This window comes from Ambystoma mexicanum, chromosome 5p (assembly GCF_040938575.1).
Source record: "Ambystoma mexicanum isolate Mex_15411 chromosome 5p, UKY_AmexF1_1, whole genome shotgun sequence".
NCBI classification, from domain to species: Eukaryota; Metazoa; Chordata; class Amphibia; order Caudata; family Ambystomatidae; genus Ambystoma; species Ambystoma mexicanum.
In genome coordinates this window covers 578489175-578508931 of record NC_090930.1, presented here as the reverse complement: position 1 = coordinate 578508931, position 19757 = coordinate 578489175, and positions in this window count along the sequence as shown.

Genomic DNA, 19757 nt, shown 5'->3' with positions numbered 1-19757 from the left:
CGTCTGCAGCACTGATGTCACATGTTTCACGTGATCCGAAATAGTTGCAGAGAAAATGAGAATGTCATCCACATAGACAACCACACAGATGTCCAAGATGTCATTCATGAAGGACAGAAAAGCTGCGGGTGCGTTGCAAAGCCCAAAGGGCATGACTTCATACTCGAAGAGCCCGAACCGTGTCCGAAAGGCAGTCTTCCACTCCTCTCCCTCCTTAATGCGGATGAGATGATAGGCACCACGCAGGTCTAATTTGGTGAATACTCAGGCTTGTTTAACCTGGTCCAGCAAAGTTGAAATCAAGGGGAGAGGATACCGGTTTTTCACAGTAATCTGGTTCACGGCTCTGTAGTCAATACATGTCCTTAAATGACCTTCTTTTTTGGGCACGAAAAAGAAAGGCGAAGCCACCGGAGACTTAAATGGCCTGATGAATCCGTTGGCTAAGTATTGATCTAGGTATGACTTCAAGTGTAAATTTTCCTTTCCGGTGAGGGCATAGATTCGACTGCATGGAAGCTGTGCTCCTGGAATGAGGTCAATTTGGCAGTCATACGGTCTGTGTGGAGGTAATACTTCTGCTTGTTTTTCTTCTTGGAATAGATCCTGGAATCTTTGATATTCCTTTGGCAATGAACCTATTAAACCTAGAGTAGATTGGGTGTTGCACAAGGCTGTCGAGTTTCTTTCACACCTTCTACTGAAAGGCATTCTTCCTGACACTTGGGGGAAAAAATTAAGGTTCGGGCACACCAATCAATTACAGGGTTATGCTTTTCCAACCAGGGTATGCCCAAGATGATCTGAAATTGCGGGGCTCGAATCAGGTCAAAAGAAATCCTCTCCTTGTGTCCCTCCTGACAAAGCATAATGAGTGGGTTGGTGCACTGTGTAACTGGACCTGACACCAATGGAGTGCCATCGACCCCCGAAACATTTTCGGCTTCCAACTTATTCCTCAAAGAGAATCCCAGAGTGCTTGCCAGCTGTTGATCCATGTAATTGCCAATGGCCCCACAGTCAATGTATGCTATTAAAGCATGCCTGTCTGAGGGGTTTTCTGGATGAACAAGGACTATAGGAAACACGAAGTGTGAGGACGCTGCATCCTTTTCCATGCTCGACAAGCGGACCTCTAAACTTGTCGGGCACTGGAGTTTTCCGCCACCTGCTCTTTTTTCTCTTGATTAACTCCTCCCAAAGGTTTCCGAACCGGTTTTACCGGGCATTCTTTCAAAAAGTGACCAGCCTTGCCACAATATAAACACAACTGCATTTGCCGTCTCTTGTCTCGCTCTGCTTGGGATATTGGGCCTCGGATTCCCCCTAACTGCATAGGTTCTGGACGAGCTTCCACTCCGGACTTCCCCACTGGTTCTCTGGAACGGACTACGAAGGGTCGATAGTCTTGACAAGCCCGATCTAGTCTTCTGTCCTGGAGACGATGATCCAATTGAATAGTTAAATCTATGAAATCCGCAATTCCTTCCGTCGGGTTCACAACTTGAGCCAGAACGTCCTTCAATTCATTGCGGAGACCACGATAGAACAATGTTGTTCTCTTTTCAGTGGGCCAATTAGTTTCGGCTACCAGTCTGTTAAAAGTTGCAACATATGCCAACAGTTCCTGATTGCCCTGCTTTAATGACAGCAATTCATTATCCAATGATTGTCCTTGCATGTGGTAGGCAAACAGTTTTTCCAATTTGTGTTGAAATTCTGCAAAATTTTGTAACAGAGGATCATCCCTATTTAGCAGGGGAATGGACCAATCTGCCGCGCATCCCCCCAAGTAAGATAACACAAAGGCCACCTTAGATTGATCACTGGGAAATACTCCCGGTCGACACAAAAAATGGAGTCTGCACTGATTAAGGAATACTGCAAACTTTTTGGGGTCTCCGGTGAAGCGTTCTGTAGGTGCCAAAGGGATGTTCCCAGGAATGACCACCTGCGCAGGAACAGGGGGCGATGAAGAGGATGAAGGGCAAGGGCACCTGTCCTGCTTGATTTGTTAACAATTGACGAGCTAATTCGTCAGTTCGGTCCCTATTCATTCCTAGTTCCCTTCTTAGGGCACTGGTTTCTGACCTGGCTGCAAATACCTCAGACCTCAACTCGCCCAATAATTGGGTGAGCTGATCTATCTCAGGGGATCCCATGATGTCCAGGCAGAGTATTTTTCTGCACGGCTTCGCGTTCTGTAACGCTTACCTTAGACTCTGCGGGGACACCACTAAAATGCGGACAACCTTCTTCTCTGGGTGCGTTGTGTTTGACTATCTCTATGTCGCTACTCTTCTTCTTGAACCTTTTGTCTAGTGAGAGAACCAGGGACAACTATTAGAAAACCTATTCCTATAACTGAATGTAACATTTCATTCCCACTGTTCTTTATATTACCTTATGTTCTTTTTTGGTGAGCTCTCCATCCTGCAACTGGCAGGGGCACTTGTTCTGAAGACTGAGGGAACGAGAGGCTAATGATATCACTGACTGGAAATTGCTGACTAGAAAAACTGACAGAGGGCCTGAGAGAACACAGAAACAGCCAGAAGGACTCACACCATTAATTTTGCTGAGATGCTGTGTGGACAATGAATGTTTTCAATTAACATTAGTGACAAACAACTGCGGGGAAATGCGACATAATGTTTCAAGATTTCTTCACAGAAAAATGCGTGCCTAATGTTCAGCAGGAAAATAATTCTGCACCTAAACTAGTCATGAAAAAACATGTGCGTGTGTGCTGAAGGAGCTCTAGCCTGCGACGTTTGACTAATTCCTAGAATACATGTTTCTGCTGAGGAGAAAAACAAACATGTGCATATGGTGCTGAATGAACTCAAGCCAGTGACGAGTAACTAAATACTAGAATTCGAGTGCCTGCTGAGGAGAGCGAATTCACTGAGAAACTCAACGACCTGTCATAACTTAACCATAATGGCACTATTCATGACGAACGCATAAGATTCACAGGTGCACCACAAATTCCAAAACTACTCCAAACTTAGGTTACCTTGAAAATTCAGTGATCGAATAGCAAGAAAACTGAATCTTAACAACTTCCAATAAGGGAAACAATACTTGCGGAGATTGTGTAACCCTCCGTACTCCGGATTCGACGGAATTTGACTAACTTGCTCTCTGTGAAAACTCGAACAGGAAAATACCAGGAAAAAACAATGACGTGGGCAGAACAAAGGGCGGACAAGGGAGGGAAAGGAAATACGGGCAAAGAAGTGAAAAAATGCTGAGGGAACGCTGCAGGAATTCCGAACCGCGTTAAGCGTCTCTGAAGAAAAATCAGACGCGAAGCGCGGAACAAAAAAGGGGAGGGGCTTAAATACCCAGTGAGGTGAGAGTGATCGCAACTAGACTGCGAATTCTATTTAGAGAAATTTCATTGGCAGCCATGTTGAAATCCAATAAGTGTTCTACAAGTAACTACCAAGGACTATTTCAGCATTACCCCACAAATACCCTGCTGCACTGGAACCAAAGAAAATCTCTGAGGGGAAACCCAGTGATCATGACACATCTGTGCTCTCTGCCCACCTGTCACCTCACTGTCGTATGGTGCACTCCGTTGTGGTACATTGTGGTGCAAATATCTTTAGAACCGTGCATCCTAGGGCCTGGACCTCAAGTTTTGTTCCTCGTGTTGGCACCGGTCCTTCTACAACCACATTGATGTTTCACTGATTTCAGGCATTCATCTGATGTCAAAAACACACAAACAAATGTTGTCTTTTGCTGAAATCCAAGGAACGTTCAAAATGTCATGTAGCCAGTAATGTCTGGAGGGACCTAACAGGAAACTAAGCATAATGTGGTGCAGATTGGTGAAATGGTGTGGTATTTTATAAAGAACAACACTTTGCCACAAACCCACTAACACATTTTGACTTTTGCTGAAATCCGGAGAAAGGGGTGGGTATCCAAATCACATGTAGCCAGTAATGTCGGGAGGGTCCTAACAGGCAATACTGCATCATTTAGTGCAGATTGGTGAAACAGTACAGAATTGTATAAGGCATATACAGATGAACTTTAATATGGATACAAATTGGTGATGGCAGAATCGTGATACACTTACATTGTTCATAGAACATAATTCTCCTGCTGTCATGTGTTCTATGTCTTCTTTTTGTGGATTACTTCCATAAATTTACTCTGCAAGATCATCCCAAACAGATTCCATGCAACATAGTTACAAACCAAGTTGGAGGACCCACATTTCTCTTCATGCATCTAACCTCTGAGTGCCTTCCATAGCAATATTCCTTACTTCCTCGTTTTTGTGGCAAGGATATTGGTTCATTTTTCATCTAAAATGTCATGTATTTGTTTTACCTGTTGCAGTATCTCACATGCAGAAATATTTTGAAATGTAGTTCTGGTCTGAAGTGTATGTGTATGAGCAACATCATAACATAATGTCAAAAATTAGCTTTCATAGAATAAGTGAAAAATATATCGAGAAACTTCAGAAAACATTAATCTACAGTGATATTCTGAAGAAGAAATTGGAACCTTCCGATAATCCAGTCTGCTTTCTTGTCCAGTAGGAAAAAAGCATTGAGTGACAGCGTTTTTTTTCAGATACTGATTGGTGTACCTATTCCTGCTTTCTTTTGGTATAATTCTAAACTGTCACCCATGACTTCACGTGTGTAGAGGATGAACAATGTAATTTGCGTTAAAATGTTTCCCTTTTGCAACAGTTAGACGCTGGAACTGAAATTCACTTATTTTGCTTGTTGACTCTCATCATCAAGCATAGACAAGTCTGGTACACCATTTACTAAAACAAACAAAGAATCTGCAATTGCACGCTTCACTTCTAGAATGTTCACATTTCTTTGTAAATTGATAGGTTGATACAAAACTTTGCACTAATGATTTTTTTGGCAGTTTTCGACATATTTGTTTGCAATCTAACAGTTACTTGGAAAGGATGAACAGAGTGAATAGTTTGCAATGTAATCACTTCAAACATGTCCTATTGTTAAATCTCAGATATCAGGCACTACCATGTCATTCAAAACACTGAAAGTGTTTCATCTACTTACGCATAATCTTCTAAATGCATTGTATTTATCATTTGAAGTATATAAAGTAAACTTTCTACAGTTCCAGCCATCAGTGTTTGATTTAAAATTGCAAGGGTCATACATAGTACTTTGCCCTGACACAATTTAACAGAAGGTATCTCATTTTAGTATGATGTGTAGCCAGCATCAGTATATGATGAAAATGACTTGTGCATCTCCTTTTATCAGGACAAGCTAGTGAGCGACCAAGAAAGTACTTTTTCCACACAAACTTCACAGTCATCTAGTCTCTGAAGCATCTTGGTCTGTCTTTGAATAATACATTTTTTTGTGCAAAACTCTCTTTAAGCCTTTACTGGAAACCACATCAATATTGCACACATAATTAAACATTCCTACCTCACTTTCTTTCCCAGGTTATATTGCAGACTGTCATAAAAGTTATACTTCTCTACTGACTGTCTTTAGGATTTTTTCCATTTCAGATATCACACCAGACACTTCACAAAGGTTGTCACATGTAAGTACACAAACTGTCTGTATCTTTCTGTTGAATGGCGTTATCACCTTAATTAACTTGTTAAGTTTCTTCAATATAAAAATTAACAATTTTCTTTTCATAGGAAAAGCTTTTCTAATTATTGTTTCTAATTTTTAATTTTCCAAAAAAACACTTCACAACACATCTAGATTTTTAATTCACACTTCTCAAAAGATTTGTGAAGACTCAAGAGTGAAACGTTGTTCTGTATTCCTCTGTTTAGAAGGTGTAGGACATTTTCTTTCTTTTCTTTGTTTTCTTATAAAAACCTTTGTTCACTAACTACTAACGTTATTGATACATTTTTTGTTTTATCACTTTCACTTTAAATATGCAGGTTTCAATTGATTTTTTGAGTTGGCATATAGCCTATATGAATGTGAAAACTTTCAAAACTAGTATCACTAACATGCATCAATGTATTGTCATTGACATCAATGTGTACAGAAATTGAAACATTACTTTTACCAATTCCATATTTAAAAACATGACTTCCCTGCAAAGTATCCTTCCTTCTGGCACATTGTTCATACCTCTTGGTAGGCATAATTCAGCAATGCTGTTAGGAATATAATAACAACATTCATACCTAGTCATCAAAAATAAAAACATAAAATGAAGATTAATTTACAATAAATACATAACAGAACAAACAATAAAGATAACCGAATAATATAATGTATTCATGGATGTAAAGAATTTGGTGGTTTACTAGGTAGGAATAAAAATAATTGGGTAGGCTAAATGGGTAAGGGAAAAGAGAGTGGTGATAGCATGTATGTGTATAAATGGTAGTGATAAATGGAATGGGATTAAAACGTATCAGAGTAGGGTGATAGAAATAACATAAATGCAGATAGAATGTGTGTTGAGGATAACAACAGTGGAAGTAGGGAGTGTATGGGTGGATAAATAGAACATTAAAACATTGGAAATGGATACAACCATAGAGTGTCTATATGTGAGTGAAAAATGCACTGAAAATGCTCCTGATATGTCAAAGCTATGTGACTGCAGCAGGCACTGTGACGACCCATACTGTGACTATTAAATATATGGTGCTATTCCACTGCTTGTGTTACTGCGCTACATGCTTTATCTGGCTGTTATGCTATTGTAAATTCTAGCACTGCGACTCACAATATCTGCAATCTCTGTCTTCCTCTAGTACCATGCCAAACTTACAAGATTCCTACCTAAAAATTATTGAAATCCCTCTTCACCCCTTATTAAAAGGGCACTTTTAACAATCTATTATATATGATTCATTCTTTAAATTAAATAGCTCATGCTTTCAAAGTATTTCATGGCATGATGTTACCTTACGCCAGTGACCCACAAGGCTGTTTTCTATTTGAGGGAATGGCACTGTGCATATTCTACATAAAGACAAGGGTCACAACCAAGGCCATACTGCACCTGTAATATGTGCATGGAGATTTCACTGCTGAGGCTCAAAGTTTGCCTATTTTTCTTGCAGCAACTCAGACTTGGAAAAACATTCTGTGACTCTTTTATATAAATAAAGATTCCATTACTGAGGCCATTCCTATATTCTTTATATGCACAGCTTTAACAGTTAGGGCCAATGTGTCCACCTCTGTGGCTCATGCTTACAGAAAGGGAAGGATGCACTACACCAATACAGGTTACAAGGCTCTTTCCTACTTCACAGAATATCTTAATGATAAGGGCAGTAGTTATTTCTTCTTTGAGAGGGGACCATGCAATTCTGTACTCCATAATGCCATATTAATGATGGAAACATTAATTTCTACTGCCCATGTTGACCTGCACTGTTTATACAAACTTGCTCTCCTGAGTCCAATTTGGTTCCTAATATATTTCAGTAATTATTGTCCTAATGAAGTCTATTCTGACCTACGCTAACAAGGAATCTCATCTTAACCTCTTATGTGTTTGTGTGTGTGAAAAACTGAGGAACACAGTTATTCTCCTTATGCAAAGGTTGCATTACTGGGGTACATGCTTTGTCTGGTTGTAGGGTTAATGAAAATTGAAATACTGCTACTCACAATGTCCCTATTCAGTGTATGATAGAGCATCTTGCTCTGCTACCCACCAAACACATAAGCCACCAACTTAAAAAAGTATTTAACCCCTTCTTCACGTTTAACCAGAAGGGCACTTTTAACACTGACGAGGGCCATGCTGCAACTATTCTCTTGACAAAAGCTTACACCGGTGATGAAATCTATTCTATATGATGAATGCTTCCATTTCTATAGCTTATTAAAAAAAAGCCTATCTTAAGAGAGGTTTTCCTTTCACCACTGTACCTCACAAAGCTCTTTTATATTTTAGGGAATATCTTAAAGCACAGTGCCTATTCAACTTGACAAGACCAAGCTAAATCAAGCCCATACTGAAACCATTAAATGTGGACTGAGATTGCACTGCTGAGGACCATGGTGTACCAGTTTTCTTGAGAACATTCACACTTTGAAAACTATTCTGTGACTCTCTTACATAATGAGAGATTCCACTACTGAAGCCATTGTCATGCTCTTTATGTGTGCATGTTTAACTGCTAAGGCCAATGTTGCATGCACTCTATTTGAGGGAAGTGTGCACGGCTGACACGAATGCTGCAATCATTCTAAATGATGAATGGTTCCACTTCTGTGACTCATGCTTACACAAATTGAGTAGAGAGTAAGTTATGTTACACCAATAGACGCTACAAGGCTGCTTTCCACTTGACAGAATATTTGTTATGCTAAGGTCAACAGTGACCTCTTCTGTGAGAGGGGACCTTGCAATACTGTACTCCATAATGTCATGTTAGTGATGGAAACATTCAGTTCTACTGCCCATGTTGATGTGCACTATTTATACAAATGTGCCGTCCTCAGTCCAATTTGGTATCTAATATATTTCAGTAATTATTGTTCTAATGAAACCTATTCTGACCTACACTATTAAGGAATATCATCTTAACCTCTTATTTGTTTGTGTGTGAAAGATAGAGGAGCACAGTTGTTCTACATATGCAAAGCCTGTGTGCACTACTGTGATACATGCTTTGTCTCGTTAAAGAGTTATTGAAAATTGAAATACTTTTACTCACAATGTCCCTATTCAGTGTATACTAAATAATCTTGCTTTAATATCTACCAAACACACACAATACCAACTTGTAAGGTATTTAACCCTTTTTCACTTTGTATTCAGAATGGCACTGTTAACACTGGTTTGGGCCATGCTGTAACTATATTTAACAAAAGCTTACACTGGTGATTAAATCTATTATACATGATGAATGCTTCCATTTCTATAGGTCATATTGAAAACAGCCTACATTAAGAGAATGTTTCCTTTCACCGCTGTGCATCACAACACTCTTGTATATCTTAGGGAATATCTTAAAGCACAGTTCCTAGTCTACATAACATAACCGAGCAAATCAAGCCCATACTGTAACTTTTAAATGTGGCTGAGATTGCACTGCTGAGGCCATAGTGTGCCTGTTTTTTTGGGACATTTCACCCTTGGAAAACCATTCCTTGACTCCTGTACATGAGAGAGTCCATTATTGTGACCAGGCTCATGTTCTTTATGTGTACAGGTTTAAGTGCTATAGCCAATGTCGCATTCATTCTATGTGAGGGAACTGTGCACAGCTGAGGCACACCCTGCAACCATTATAAATGATGAATTCTTCTACTTCTGTGGCTCATGCTTACGGAAACTGAGTAGAGGAACTGTTGCATAACACCAATATAGGTAAGAAGGCTCTTTTCCACTTCCCAGAATATTTTGATTCTAAGGCCAACAGTGACTTCTGCTGTGAGGGATGGTACAAAACTATACTCCATAATGACATATTAGTGTGGGAACCATTCACTTGTCTGCCCATGTTGAGGGAAGTGAACATGGCTAAGGTGCATACGGCAGCCATTCTATGTGACAAAACCTTACTCTGGTGATTATCTTACACTAGAGCAGCTGACACATATATTTCCTACTTGAGGGAACGGGGAGTCATTACGACCCTGGCGGTAGCCGTGCCGGTAAATACCGGCACTGGATTCATGAATTTTCCGGCGCCCGGGAATGGCCAATAACCGGGGCATTACAGACCCAGCGGACCCGGTAATTGCCCATTCTTGGGGCGCTGGAAAATATTACTCCCCATTCCCATTTGAGTCCTATTGGACTCAAATGGGTATGGGGAGGATGGATTGGAGGATGGATGCACCGGCACCATTCATGCATGTTGCTGGTGCATCCGTCAAGGTCTGCGAGCGGGTGCTGTTCCGCCCGCCATGTCAGACCTAGCAGGCTGAAAGGCACCCATTCGCAGATCTCATAGTTTGCTGGTCCGGTAACAACGGCGCCGGTAGCTTACGGGCTCCGTTGTTACCGGACCAGCAAACTTGTAATGAGGCCCAATGTCTTTAATCAGTGCTCACTACCAAAGAAAAATGTTGATCCTGCGACACATATTTTTTACAAATGGGTTTACCAAAACAACAACAGGGAAAAAAAGGAATACAATCTAAATCTAAATGCTCTTATACATAACCATACAGTACCATACACTGCTAGATAAAGACCCTTTTCAAAACACACATGCTTTAAAATTAGCAAACAATATTCATTACAAAACCCGAAATGGTTATGAAACCATTCTAAAAAGAAATCACCTCTAATTCTTGGTGGTCATTGTTTTATTTTCACTTGAGAAAGTAAACCCAGTGATTATATACTATGCAGCTCAATGTACACAACACCTCTTCACACTAAAATCCATTTTCTTTCCTAATTAACAATTTCAAACTATTCTCACCGCACATTTTTTAGATATACAGCAGTACCACTTTATTTTTAACAAATACATAAAGATAAAATAACTTCTCAAAAGTGTTAAATAAAACCTTCAACAAAAAAGTGAGAACCAACCTTTAATTGCCAACCATTTTTGTCACAAAAAACTGTAGCATAAAATGGACTGCTGCTTGATAACTCTCCTTAAAACACTCAAGTCAACCAGAAAACCACAGCTTTCAAATAACATTTAGTAACTTAAAAACATAAGCTTACTTAATACATTGGGCCTCATTACACGGTAGGCGGTAAGGGATTACTGGCAATGGTAAGGGCACCAGTGCCGGTAATCCCTTACTGCCCTACTAGGAGGTCCCTTAGCGGGTCCCTCCCCTAACGCCTGGTTTTAACAGGCGTTATGGAACCGACCCACTAAGGGACTTCAAAGCTAATAATGGTACCGCAAATTGCGGTACCGTTATTAGCTCCTTCCCCATTCTCATTGAGCCCTATGGGGGCTCAAATGGGAATGGGGAATGGTTCCCGGAAAGGGGACTTACCGGGTCCTCCAAGGTCCGAATGACCTGCTAAGTCCCTATTCCGGGAACACGGACCTGGAATGTGGTAAGGGGGTAGCCATGGGACTAATAGCGCCATGGCTACCGCCTACCGTGTAATGAGGCCCATTGTATATAAAGGACAGTTCATATAAAGCATCAAATATATAAAAGTACACTATCACTTACCTTCAACTATTCAAAATAATGCACAGATCTTCAAAATTGCCACAGAGTCATCATCTCCACAGTATGGGTTCTGCAGAATGACAAAAGTGTACGAAATGGTGGGTAGTATACTTTTCAAAAATCAATAGCCCAAAACTGGACTGTAGAAAGAAAACTACTAAAATGAAAGACACATTTCTACTGCAACATATCACAGCCAGTACTCATTTCAAATATTAACACCAACCAATTGCAAAATCAAAATACACACATCGTGCATGCCCCACTCCTACTATTACAACAAAATCAAACTAAGAATAATTTTCCTACAAACTAAGAAGGAGAACAGATATCATGATTGTTTCTAAAACGTTATGGCTGATTGGAGATAGTTTGGTCTTTTGGTTACTAACTTTTTGTGAAAAAGTAATTATTAACATGGACCTAACTAAGTTTGACTGATTTTAGAATGAAATGGTTTGAATTGTGGGAAATGCGACAGACATAGGTTTTTCCTAAGTTGGTCAGTATGAGAAAGACAGAGCAGCCAGACTTCCTTTCGCTCTGCATAGGCTTTTTGGGAGCCCGACGAGCAGCACTTGCTGTCTTCAGGTGTTGATGCTTGCTGCGCACAGCTCCTCTTTTCCTCACGGAAGCAAGCAGCGGCCTCCGTTGCTCGGGAGCCTTCAGTGTCACACAGCACTGGCCATGGACACAAGGGAAAGGGGTACAGCTGGTGCCTTGAACCTCCCTCAGCCCACTTGCACCCTGGTATCACCTTCAACCTTCTGCTTCATACAGCGTCCTTTTCACCAGCCCCTTTCCAGCCTGCTCCACGTCTGCCAGTTGTGTCTTGTCCACCAGGCCGGTTTCTCCTCTCTTTGTGGTGGTCCCTCCTTTAATGGAACTGTGGCCTATTAGGTGGTTGCATGTGCACCTCCTTTTCTTATGTTGCCTGAATTGAATGAATCCTATCAGCAGGACATTCCTGACCCTTGCCATAGCACTCTTCCCAAGTTGTCTTCTTCTCAGTACCAAAGTGCTGAATGAATGGAAGTATGCATAACTCCCAGTTGTTTCTTCTCTGTCATACATATTAATTGTAGAGGCAATGATTTGGGTAGTGTACAAGGCATGTCCATTGTTTTAATAATGAAGCAAGACTTGAAAAAACGAATGGAACTTTTTCCTCACACCATCTTTATCTTTTCCAATCAGACTCAGAGGCAAAAGTGGACCAACAGACTTAAGTATAAAATGTGAACTATTACAGAGTGATGTTAATAAGGGTGTTAAAGCTTTCATGAGATCAAAAACAATTATGTATAACAAAACAACAACATACATTTTCACATTACTTATTTGTATAGAGATGAAGGAGTACATCAAACTGATGAAGGAAATATACTGTTTATTGATGGTATCGATGCAGTACTCAAAATGTGCTAAAATACTACACTGAGTGTACCCCAAAAAACAATAATTTTAAGGACTACTTATTACACATATATATTACAGGGTCTGTGGTAGCGGCCCTGTAGCTATGGTTAAGTTGTTCAACCCATAAGAAGAGCACTTTTTGGGTGACTTTGTTGAGGTTTTGTTAAGGGGGGAGGCAAAGTTATAGTGGGGTCCCAAAATATATGGTTTTTCCCATAGATGCAATGAAAAAGAAAATATGTTCACACATACAGCCCAAACCGCTCAATGTATTTTCAGCAAATTTCCACCAGGAGTGGTGGATTGGTCCTAAAAGCATGCTTTTGTAAATTTGGTGTAAATCCGTTCAGTAGTTTTTTTTAAAACAACCACAAAGTGGGTAAAAGCAAATAATGATATCTGGGTTAGGTCCATGGACTCACTTCCCTGTTCGGTCTGCGGACGTGCCTCCAATTGATACAGAGGGCGACATGATGTCTGCGGACATCGGAGGTGCCCGCTGATTGTATGGTGAAAACTGTGAGGTGTGTCAGATATTCAGAAACACCCAACATGTTAGATTTGTGGACATCGGATGTAAAAACATGTTAAAAAACACAACATTTCACTTGGCAAACAAATGAAACAATCTGTGGAGAGGTGAGGGGTCTGAGGATGGCATTGGATATGGCCTTAAAAAGCCAAAAACTAGCAATTTTTCTACGCTGATGTCTGCAAATAGTCTGGGGCACTCCTGCGATGTTCGGGAACATCTGGGATGTTTGGGACATCTATGCCTATTTCTGCTTAAAGGGTTGGTAAAAAACTGTTTTTGGATAGTTTATAACTTTGATGCCATTCAATGAAACTGCATGAAATTTTGGAATTTTTATCATATACCTGATTCTGAATGGTTTTGCAAAGTGTGCTGCTGTTTGGTCAAGAGGAAACAAAATTCGAGCGGGGGTCCCAAAATATTGTAAAGGCTTATAAATGTGGTGACATTTGACGAATCTGCACACAAGTTTGCAAAAAGATTTTAGATGTAAGATAGAAATGTTTTTGTGACGTTTGCTGGGATTTTTGTCAACAATTTTAGATGGTTTATAACTTTGTTGCTGTCTGACGAATGTGGACAAACTTTTTCAGAAAGAGTATAGACCCAACCTTGAATGGATTTTGACAAGTGGAAGCTAAATTATATAACTATTGTATGTATGTACATTTTGACACTTTTGAAAAAATAAAACATGGGCGGATTTCCAGAAAACTTGTGTAAGGAGCATTGGCAAGCACCTGAAAGCAAGGTTTTGCAAACGTGTTTGTGTTTTATTTTTTGAAAAGTGTCATAATGTAGGTACAAAGAATTGTGGTATATTTTTGGTGACTGAGGTATAGCCTGTGGCCATTGGCAATGGCCAGATTGTTTGGGCCACGCCCCAAGGCCATGACACAGACAATCTGGCTACTGGCAATTACCACGAGGGTCAAGCAATGGGGTTAAAGTGGCCATGGCCACTAGGGACCGGCTATGTGGTAAAGCTTTTTGAAATTGAATAGGTTTGAAAGGGGAAAAAATCTGCATGTGGGTACAGGTGGAAGTGCTGGATGGGATTGCAGCAAATATGCATGAGGAGGGTCATGAAGAACTGGAAAGCATGGTTTTGCAAATATGTGTTTTATTTTCTTTTTTAAGTGTAAAATGTAAGTACACAACATTTTGATATAACATTGGTGTCTGAGCAACGGTCCTGGCCATCAGCTAGGAGAAATGTGTACTGTAATTTGCTTATTGGGGCATACAGCATGGCTGAAGCGGTAGTTTTGAATGGGAAAACAAATTCTGCTTGTGATTACAGCCTGCAGTTGGTGGACTAGATTACAACAAACTTGCACAATGATCATTAGCAAGGACCTGAAAGCATATTTCTGGGTAGTGAGCCTTGTCCTCAGCAAATGCAAATGTTTACATTGGCCTTGGTGACATTATTACATTATTAGGGAATAGTGGACACGGAGCTAGGATGCAGTGTAGATGCAGTGAATAATAGGGGTGGTTTGGTTAGGCTGGGGTCATGGTGGAGCCTTATGCTGTAGGCAATTGAACAATGATTTCCATCCCCAGCATACGCTGCTGATAACAGACATAAGTATGTGTTCAAAAAATATGTCTCTTAAGGGAGGGTTATAGTTATTTCATATGTATGAAAAGACAAATTATTAATAACTTATATGTAGTGATGTAACACCATGAAACATTTTCACTTATAAAAACCTAATTTGACAGAAACAACTTTGTTAAAGAGATGTTATGGTTAAGATGCATCCCACCCTTGGACCCTTGGTACTCCTCTACTTCAGTAGTTACTCACTGCCTCTTCTATTTATGCACTTCTCTCACTGCACAATGCATATGTGCATTATAGGAGCAATGTGTACAATTATTTTGTATAAGTATGGCAAATGCAGATGCAAAAGATTTGTAAAAGTTTATTAAGTGGCAGCTGGTGTGTGGAAGCTTAATATGGTCATAGGGTTATATGTACAGTTTTTGGAAGTGATTGGTGGATAGATGTGTGACTGTTACACAATCAATTACATTTTTTGATGTCATATTTGATGTCCTGGGTTTTTAGTCTTACCAGTTCACGGTGGTGGCGCGAGTTATGGTTGCTTAGCTTACCATAACTGGCAGATATCTGAGGTTTTTTGGTTTTACTTGTAACCATAAGGTCCCTTTAACAAAGTTGTTCATTGAATTTCATAGGTTTTTATTAGTGCAGCTTAACCATAATATCCCTTTAACAATGTTTTTTCAGTGAATTTCACAGGTTTTTATTAGTGCAACTTAACCATAATGTCACTTTAACTACGTTTTTAGCGAATTTCAAGGGTTTTTATTAGTGCAACTTAACCATAACGTCCCGTTAACAAGGTTTTTTCAATTTATATATATATATATACATATAACAAAAAATATGGTTAAAGGGACGTTATGGTTAAGTTGCACCACTACAAAACCTATGAAATTGAATGGAAAAACGTTTCTACATGAATGTTATGGTTACAGGTAAAACCTAAAAACCCCAGAAATTCACAAGTTATGGTACGCTACTCAACCATAACTCGCACTACCACTGTACACTGCAAGGACTAACACCCATGACACCAAAGATATCATCACAAATGTCAGTGATGGCACTTTCATTCACATACTATGGGCGTTCCCACTTCCATTCCCAAACTATGGTGCCACTGCCAATTTTGCCACATTCAGTTCGCAACACTAGCCTACTGCAATCAATTTGAACATATGGCACTATGCAAGCACCACCCTGCACCAGATGCACACCCACACTTCCTTCACTGCACTATATATGGTAAAGGCCGACGCTCTTCATTGCATGCCCTAAGGTCTACAGCCTTCGGCCATGCATCCAATGTTATAATCCTTCCACAAACCCCACGTAGCTTCCTTAACCCATGCATGCCACCATGTGCCCAAGTACCGCATTCCATCCACATAACACACCCACCCACGCTCCCACTCAACCTATGTCATGTGCACATCATTCCTCTTCTACACTGTGCCTGCCACCACTTACCCCAGAAAGAGGTGGCCGCAAACAGGTGACCTGCACACGCATCTAGCAATCACATACAGAACCTCTACATTGCACCCATTTACTAAAATAGTTTGCTATAAGCAAAATACACAAACATACCACAGCCTCCACCAACCCTACCCAGACCCATTCAAAGTATGGTATCCCTGTCAACCTACCCACCACTGTTGCACAACATTGGCCCTAGTGCCCCAAAGCATCACAGAGCATAGTTACCAATCACAATTAATGTACACTTGTACCATATCCTTGGCCATAGTAACAGTATGCAAACCCAGCACCCACTCCCCACACTGCATCACTTTTCAAATCACAATCTCCAACTACACATCAAATACTTTTCCATTTTGTAACAGGGTCCTCAGCAACAAAACCAAACATGCAGCCATGGCAGCTCACTTACTCTTCTTTATTGCATTTGAAATGTGATGCACACTCTTTTTTTACAGGTCACCACCCTCTACGTACTTCACATTGCAAAATGCATTAGTACCATATCGGTCGTAAAGGTCTAGCCTTTTGAGTGCATGGCCTTTGCCTACAGCCTTCAGCCATGCACCCAACAGTCTACCCCTTCAACAGTCTCACTTCCACGTAATGGCTCCATCCATTCACCAGCTTGTAACTAATGCATTTGAAATGTGCTGCACACCATTTTTTTTACAGTTCTCCACCAGCTACGTACTGCAAATTGCAAAAAGCATTAGTACTGTCTCTATCCTAAAGTTCTAGGCTCTTGAGTACATGGCCTTCGGCCTACTGCCTTTGCCCATGCCCCCAACAGTCTACGACCTTCAACAGTCTCACTTGTAAATAATGTCACCATCCATTCACCAACTTATAAATACTGCACATTCCGAAATGCATTAGTGCCGTGTGTATCCTACAGGCCTAGTCTCTTCAAAGCATGGCCTATGGCCTACGGCCTTGGGCCATGTATCCAACAGTGTACACCTTCAGCATTTTCAATGCTACATAATTGCACCATCCATTTGATCATGTGACCAACTGCAGCTATCCACATACACAACACTACCAACAACACTACTACCCATCCTGCGCACCGCCATGTACCTATACAGCAGCAAACAACACCATTTACCATAATGTAGAAAGAAAACACTCTCTCCTGCACCTCTGTGCACTTTCAATCACATATTGTAGCTGTCCCTACTCCCATTCCTAAACTATAGTGCCACAGCCAAAGTACCCACAATCAGTTCACAACACTCGCCTACTGCAATCAATTTGCACACACTGCCCTATGCAAGAACCACCCTGCACTGGATGTACACCAACACTTGCTTTAGTGCGGTGGGCATGGTAAAAGGCTACGATCTTCACTCCATGCCCCACTGTCTACGTCTTTTCTCCATGCAGCCAATATTGTAATCCTTCCACTTACCCAACACAAGTTCCTTAACCCATGCATACCACCATGTGCCCAACTACCGCATTCGATCCACATAGCACACCCACCTGTGCTACCTCCCAACCTATGTCATTGACAAAATGTTCCCCTTCTAAAACATACATACCTGCCACATTCCCCACTGAAGTAGGTATCCACAAACAAGTGGCAGCACAATGTATGGGGCCGTTGTGGCACCTGCCTCCAATCACTGCACAAAGTACTCACCTGTGTAGGTACCCGCCAATTCAGACAATATGTGCAACCACTACAGGCACTCCTCCGTCTTCTTCCATGTACACACATACTTCACATTACCCACTTTTCACTCCCCCACCCATTCCGTACTGTCCATTTTCCAGACCCTTCTGCCACCACACTGTCCTCCCATGCACCATGGCAGTGTTTCCCAAAAACTTTGACACAGAGCACGCTTCCCTCCAGACAGCCACTGGCCGCGTCCAATGTTCGCCAACATCACAGCGTATCGCAGGCCATTGACACTGCGGTCCGCGGAGCACTCAGGGAAATGGGTCCACCATGCAGACCCATATATCACTAATGTTTTGGGACGTACATTTCAGTACTTCCCAAAAAAAGTAGTGGTTGGATTTCCACCAAACACAAGAAAGCACGCTTTCTGACCCACGCCCCCTCTCCTGCCGCAAATTTGGCGAAAATCTGTCCAGCCGTTTGGCCTGTAGCCATGCGCAAACCTTTTCCCCCTTCACTCTATGGGAAAAAAAAAATTGGGACCCCCTATAACTTTTCCTCCCCACTAAACCTTGCAAACCGCCCATATACTTTGTTTGCAAAGTTTGGTGAGGATTCGTCCAGGGGGAGCAAAGTTATAAGCCACCGAAAAAGTGTTCTTCTTATGAGTTTAGCAACTTAACCATAACTACAGGGCCGCTACCGCGGTCCGTGTAATATATATATGAAGACATATGATAAAATAACATCTAAAAAAGATATATTTAATAAATTATTGTTCATAGCCATGGCTGTGCTTTCCCCGGTTCTAAACAGACCCCTTATAGCCACGGGTACAAGTACATTTATTTCATATATTCAAATACACATATTGCAAATGTTTCAAAGTTAAATAATACATGGCTTGGACTGAGGGTATCTAATCAAAAGACATGTACAATTCTGTGGTGTAACATCCATAAAATAATATGATTATGGCACACGCATATGTACACTTATAGCCACAGCTAGCATGCAGCATTTATACCTGCGGCTATACAAACCTGCCAAAAAGTATGATGCCTAATTGGGGTGCTGATAGCCGTGGTTCCAAATACCCCACTTGTAGCCATTGGTACAGGTACATTTATTTAGATACTCAAAAAGTCATATTAGCAAGGTTTAAAACTTTAAATGGCACAAAGGTACAGTTAAGGCATTGATTCAGTAAGAAATGTAACATATTTTAATGTAAAGTTCATGAAATAATATGATTACTGCAAAGAAATGTGTGTTACTATACCCACGGTTATGGTGCCACTTATAACCACTGCTACAAACGCCCACCAAAATAGGTAATGTACCATTGGTTTGCTGATGCCCACGGCTATATAAGACCCTGACATGGCACAGCGTTTCATTGGCTAGTTCATAGCCGCAGCTATACAGAAAAGGGCATCAAAAAAACATTTTCATTTTCCAAAATATGTCAAAACTTCTATGAGTTGCACTTAAAAGAGAGCCTTTGTGTTTTTGTGCCAATATATAACCCAACAATATATTTTCATTCAGTCAAATACCCATGTCCTTTATTACAATTAACTACATTATGCAAATATTGTCTGTTCTCTTTCCTTAGATGACTAACTAATTTTATTTTCACAAAGAGAAAAATGTGTGTGCTCCCAGTCAAATATATAACACATAAAATTGCCTCAATTTCTGAAAAAAGCCAACTAAAACAATATATATAGACACTTTAACTGCACAATCTCCTTAAAACACACCATAATCATCACTCAAAAAAAGTACATCGTCTTAAAGGTTCAATAGCTGAAGAGCACCTGAGGTACTTGAAGTCCTATTGGCAGTTGCTCGCCATAGACACTATAAAGATCCAATCAGAAAATAAATACAGAGAATCCCATCTTCTCTCCTCATGTAATCTTCTTTCATTGTTCATTCTAAAAACGGAGGTAACAGACAGTGTATTCT